This window comes from Egretta garzetta, unplaced genomic scaffold (genome assembly GCF_000687185.1).
Source record: "Egretta garzetta isolate BGI_Z169 unplaced genomic scaffold, ASM68718v1 scaffold246, whole genome shotgun sequence".
Taxonomy (NCBI): domain Eukaryota; kingdom Metazoa; phylum Chordata; class Aves; order Pelecaniformes; family Ardeidae; genus Egretta; species Egretta garzetta.
In genome coordinates this window covers 2191959-2197951 of record NW_009259976.1, presented here as the reverse complement: position 1 = coordinate 2197951, position 5993 = coordinate 2191959, and positions in this window count along the sequence as shown.

The following is a 5993-nucleotide window of genomic DNA, read 5'->3' as shown; positions in this document are numbered from 1 at the left end:
CAGTGTTCACAGTGTGCTGGTTCACGTCAGCTCCGTGAGGGAGAAGTTTCCAGGGAGCCCCAGCTTCAGCCTCAAGCTGCTTCTCATTGAATGAAGTTTTGAGAAGTGATGCTGTGTCCCTTATTCAGAGGAAATTCTCTTAAAACTTAAAATGCTGTTGTAGAGAGATATGACTTTTTTTTTTTGGTCTGATATGGTGTATTTGGGTCCTTTATAACTGACCACTTGTGTCCAGAAGCTTTAAACCTGAACTGCATTTATTTTACACAACCATAAGCAAGTAGTGCGTGTCTCATTTTCCCCACTTTGAAATTAGCATGAAATCTATACGCACCCTTGGTTTGTTTTGTTTTTTCTGCTAGCATCATCTGGAGAACTGGAAACAATCCAGTGGTTGCTGATGTGTCAGAAAACTGTCTTTTTTTTTAAGTCAAATCCCACCACTGCTATCAGGCGAATAGACCCTTCCATTCCAGCAGCAGCCTGGAGTCAGTTTTCTTTTGTGTGCTCTAATGTGCTTCAGACCAACAAAGTGGTGGGGTTTTGTTTTGTTTTTTTTTTTTGGCAGGGTGGATGTTGGCTTATTGGTTATGAGAGTCTGTACAATCATTGCAGTGGAAATAAAAAGCCCTGACACTAGAGCATTAGAAATAACAATGTTGGTTTCTTCCCACTAAGTGGAAATAACATGCTTTGTTCCACCAATTTGAGGTACAGAATACCTGACATGAGATGGTATATAACATTTTGTATTTTTCTGGGAAAATGTCTCTGCATTGCTATGTTGTGCCAGAGCAAAACTGTGCCAAAAATGGTCAGGTACAAGGTCACCGATAATAGGCCAGATTCTCAGGGCTGAGGTAAATCAGAAGCACAAGGCTATAAGGATTTCTATCAACTGATAATGTGGCCAGAAACATTTATTTCACTGGCTAGCTGAAAGGAAGTTCTTGGGTATTGTGCCCTGATAATACCCATGTGTGAAAGTCTTTTTAAAAGACTGCCTCTAACCTCCAATAAATAAATATATAATGAGTGATAGGCACTTGCAATAACTGATCGCATATAACTGACAGGGAGAAATGGTGACCCTGGTTTAATAAATCATGCAGCTTGCTGAACTTGATAGCACCATATATTTTTAAGGTAAGCCCTCGCAGATTTTGGGGAAAAAAAAAAAAAATTGCTCAAAGACACACTTTTCCTATTCCTTATCTTGCTATATGGCCCCTTTGCAATGCTGCATGGTCACAGACAGACTGAAAAGGAACCAAATCTTTCTAGTAACTGCTTGTAACATCATTGTTAGTATGCACTGTATCTTAAAGGACTCAAACAATATCTATAGTTAAAATGTAATTGTGAGTGTTGGAGGGAGCCTAGATGTGTGTTTACATTATAGTTTCAAAATCTCCAGGCTAAGTTTAACACAGACCTGAGGAAGTACAACTGTCCTCTTCAGCGTCGGGACTGACTGACTCTGGGAGAGATTGAGCAGGCATCGAGTGTATTCTTCAAATACCTGAATCAGCAGCATTTCCATGAGGAAATTTTAAAACACTATTATAAAAAAAAAAGGGAGAAACAAATGCTTCTGCTTAACTAAGGGTTTTTCCTTTCCCTCTTTTCCACAAGCATTTTTATATTCTTATTTGGGACGATTCCTACAAAGCTTTTATCCAAGACCTTAGCATTAATGTCTTAAATTGCCAACAAAATGTGAAGGAAAATTAATAATGAAAGCAAGTGTCATTTGGCATAACCAAATATCCACTGGGGTTAACAGTAGCCTTCGTTCAGACCTGGAGCCTTGGTCCAAGCTTTGCCAGGACAGATGGGGCTGTATGACGGAGCGGGAGCAGAATTGTGACTCGACTGCCTCTGCCTCACATGACACAGAATATGAGCAGAGCATTGGGCAGTGCTGGTGGAGCTGAGGGGAGCACCTTTCAGTCACCCCAGTCACTGGACTGGTCTGCTGTTAATGGCACAGGAACAGATAGTGTATTTAAAATCAATAACCATTGCCTTTATATAGCACCCTCCATTCATCAGCTCATAAGGCAGACACTTCAACTTTTCTGTGTTGGTTAAGCTGAAGTATAAATAACTGACTTTCCAAAGATTATCGATAGAGCCTGTATTAATTAAATAACAGGGTGAACTAGGCAGGCTGAGTGGTCTGGGGACTGGGGCGTTAGCCCAGCGTGAGAAAGACTCACACTCTGATATATGTTTCTTGCCTAGCCTTGAGCAAACCACTTACCTTGTTGTGTCCTGTTTGACCAAACTGGACAAATAATCGTTCCTTGTTTCATGAGAGGGTTTGGTATAAGGATAAATACATCAAGGATGAGAAGAGCACATAGTCTGTGTAACAGGGGTGACGTACATGTCTTACAGCACAATTACAGGTGTCAGGGCTTTTTGAACTTTGCATGGTCTGATCACCTTACACCCTCCCTTGAAATAGACTGGTTTTCAGTCACAATGTAAATTTATCCAGTCTTCATAAAAATCTGATCCTAATATTTGTTTGAAATTTTTCCCAGCACTGGTCTGAAGTAAAAGAGAAAGATGTACAGGGGAAAGACGAAGCTATACATGGATGCATTTCTAACTGACTGGTACAGTTCCCGGATCAGATTCTTAGCTGATAAGAGCTACAGAGTAACTGGATTACAGTTAATGCAAATCTCCTGATTGACACCAGCTGAGAATCTAGTCCCATCTTCTAAAATCAGACACTTTTTCAAAGGACTATGATATCTGTAATGTTTTTCCTGACTGTTTGTTACAAGATGTAATGAGAAAAAAAGAATGGGCTTTAACAGTGAACCTCTGAGCTTTTTGGAATTTAAGTTTACTCTTTCTGTAATATCATTTTTTATGTCACAACTAGACTGCAGATCGAAAGGCTGACTGTGTCGAGGGAATTTGGTGTTTTACATTTAGAGGGAACATTTAATGAATTATGCTGCCCCCAGATAACCCCTATTTCATTTGTATATAATGCTCAGGGCTAAGGATTGTCTTCCTGATCCTTCTCAAATGTTAGGCAGTATGATTCAAGAGTGGTCACATTTCTGCTCCCATCCTTACTTCAGACTCAATCCTGCAAGGGCTGAGTGCCTTAACTCCCACTGAGGACATAAAATGGCTTTAAAACAACAATAATCTTAAATTTATCAAAGGCATAAAGTTCAGAGTGAAATCAAATGTTTAACTTTTTTCTTTGTGTGGCTAGTGGGCAAAACATACTATGTAAACATGACTTTTTTGTAATTTCATATTTAGTGCTTTTTATATTAGGACCTACTTGCTAGATTTTTTTTTTTAAATGAAAGGTACTCTAAAACATTAGATTGCCTATAAATATTCTGTCCCTTTAATCCCTGGAGGTATTACTGACTTTGCTCCCACTAACCGGGCTTCTCAGTTCGCAATTTCACACCTTCAGGAGGGGAGGTACAGATCTTTTAAGTTGATGTTGGAAACAAACTGAGAAGAATGCCCCAAATAGTATACTGGTAAATGAAATGCTACTGGTCTTAGGAAGAAACGATTTTATTACTTAACAGCCATGCAATGTAAAAAAAAAAACCTGAACAACTAATCAGACATCAGGCATTGGGGTGCAAGTTCATTGTCTGTCAGGGTCAGCAAAAAAATTTCTCTCCCCTTCCCTCTGTCAAGGCACTGGTATAATTTGGCTCCATGCATTATAGAAAGTAGCAACCTCTCCCTGCAGCAGGAAGCGATTGCCAGGAGCCTCTGGAAACTGGGTTTTACTTCCAATGTTCTTATGTGCTTCACATCACGTGTCCCAGATTTGTGTTTGTGTTCATTTTGTTAGGTTTTAGATATGTAAATGATTTGCAGCCTATAAATGCACGTGCGTATTTGTACATGTGTGAGATATCAGACCAGATTAAAAGTTTCTGCTTCTCATCTGTGAGGTTAAGTAGGTGGATGAAAGTCTTCGGTCTGGTTACAGGGACCTATCAGCTGAACTTGCAAGCCCTCCAAGTGACTGGACACTCACCATGGGGGTCTGTATAGTTCAGCTCGTACAAGCCCTCCCCAGCTGCAGTTATACATCTCTGTAAAACTAAGTGATGAAAAACTCACTTTGAAACTAATTTATATTTTTTTTTAATGCAAAATGCAATGCCGCCTTCTGTAACACTTCTGAAGTGTTACCTGAGGACTGCATTTGGCCTCTGATTTCTATCCCACCCAGGCATACAGATAGAGCAGCAGGCTATGGAACAGCGATATGTTCAAACACTGTCAGCCTGAGCCTTGGCTAGGGAAAACTGGCATAACTTCAGTGAATACAGTATATATCATTGCCTACAGTGGAACCGTGCTAATTTAATTACCCAAGGACCTGCCCTGTGTTTCCTCAAACAGCTCTAAGTACTTCTCTTCTGTTTTAGTGTGGTTTTCTTATCACGTGAATGAACACCAGAAGATAAGAAGAATCGATGATTGCAAAAGGCTTCGGCTCATACTCCAAGAACTCTCACTTGAAATGGTGGCAAAACTCTCCTTGTCAAGAGTAGAAGTAGCTCTGGGCCTGGAATGGTGCATTTTCACAGGATTTCCTGTTCCCTGGGATTCTGTGTGAATCACTAAGCATTTCCAGTTGATATGGTAATTTTAAGACAAAAACTCAAGTCCAAGGATTGGAATAGGAAAGGAATGTTTTTAAGCAGCACCGATGATTTTTTTTCCACCTGTTTTCCACTTACATTCCCTCTTTGGTAGATCTACAAAACAAGAGTCTTTTGGCCAGCAGCACTTGTTGCTTCAGAACAGAGAGCGTAGGACAGAACCAACATGCGCTCCGTTGCCCATATAGAGTCCAGCTATTATAAAATGCAGCAGAAGCAAGACAAGCTGTGGAATAGAAATAGACAAACCATTCTGAAAATCTAGAGTTACTTTCTTCCCCAAGGACTTTTTTGTGTATTTGCACATCAAACAAACACTGACCTGATGTGTTGGAACTGAGCTTTTGGCATCAATATCAGCAGAGGATGTAACACAACTCTGCCGAGACCAGCAGAGCTGGGTGCCTCCTATACAGCAAAGTCCTTGTACGCGTTAAGTGGCAAACGGCTGCTCTTCAGTATCAGCAATGGTGCACTAAAGAACCTGAGGGAAGCTGCAGGCCTTTAGGTTTCTCCTCTTTGTTATTACTATTGACCTAGCTGCCTTTCAAGGTAGGAATTCATGGTGTCCATAAAACAATGTGTATTAGGGCAAGGTATTTTTTTGACATAAGGAAACTGGCAGCAAAAGATCTGCCTGGAGTTCCTGAAATCTTCCACTTTGACTAGACCTAGCCAAATGCAGGTGAAACTTTGTCAGGGAAGTTTCAATGCTGGTGAGGTTGCTACAGCAGATAACCTTAGTATTCGTTGCATGGTATATTATTGGATTCAGCCTATGAATTGTTCCTGCTGGTGGGTATATTCATTCACACATGGTCAAAGATTTGGATACAGAGGAGAGAGATGAACTTAAAACAACAGCCAGATATATAGCAGTCTTGTCTGTGTATACTCCGTTTATTCCAAAATTGCCTTTGTCAATGACTGGAAGATAAGCTTAGCCTGGAAGTATGAATATTGTTAATTATCATTCACCTGTAGAGATTAGTAGAAAAGACTAGTCATTTTGAGCCTGTGAGCTAAGATGCTAAGGCTGTGAGCCCAACCTACAGTTGCTTGAAACTCAACTGTGTTTTCTGGATACTTTAAAATATACCTGAATTCCTTCAAAAATGCAAAGCAATTGAAGATATTCTGTTAGCTCTTTGTTGAGTGTTCAACAAATTATTACACACTGACAACGTGATCTCCAAGTTGTGTAGACAGCCTTTGAGACTGTGTCTGAGCCTCATTGACTCTCTTTACCTAAACTCTGCATCCTTGTGGAAAGGCAATGCAACACAATCCTAAGGTCTCAAAAGGACCTGTAGG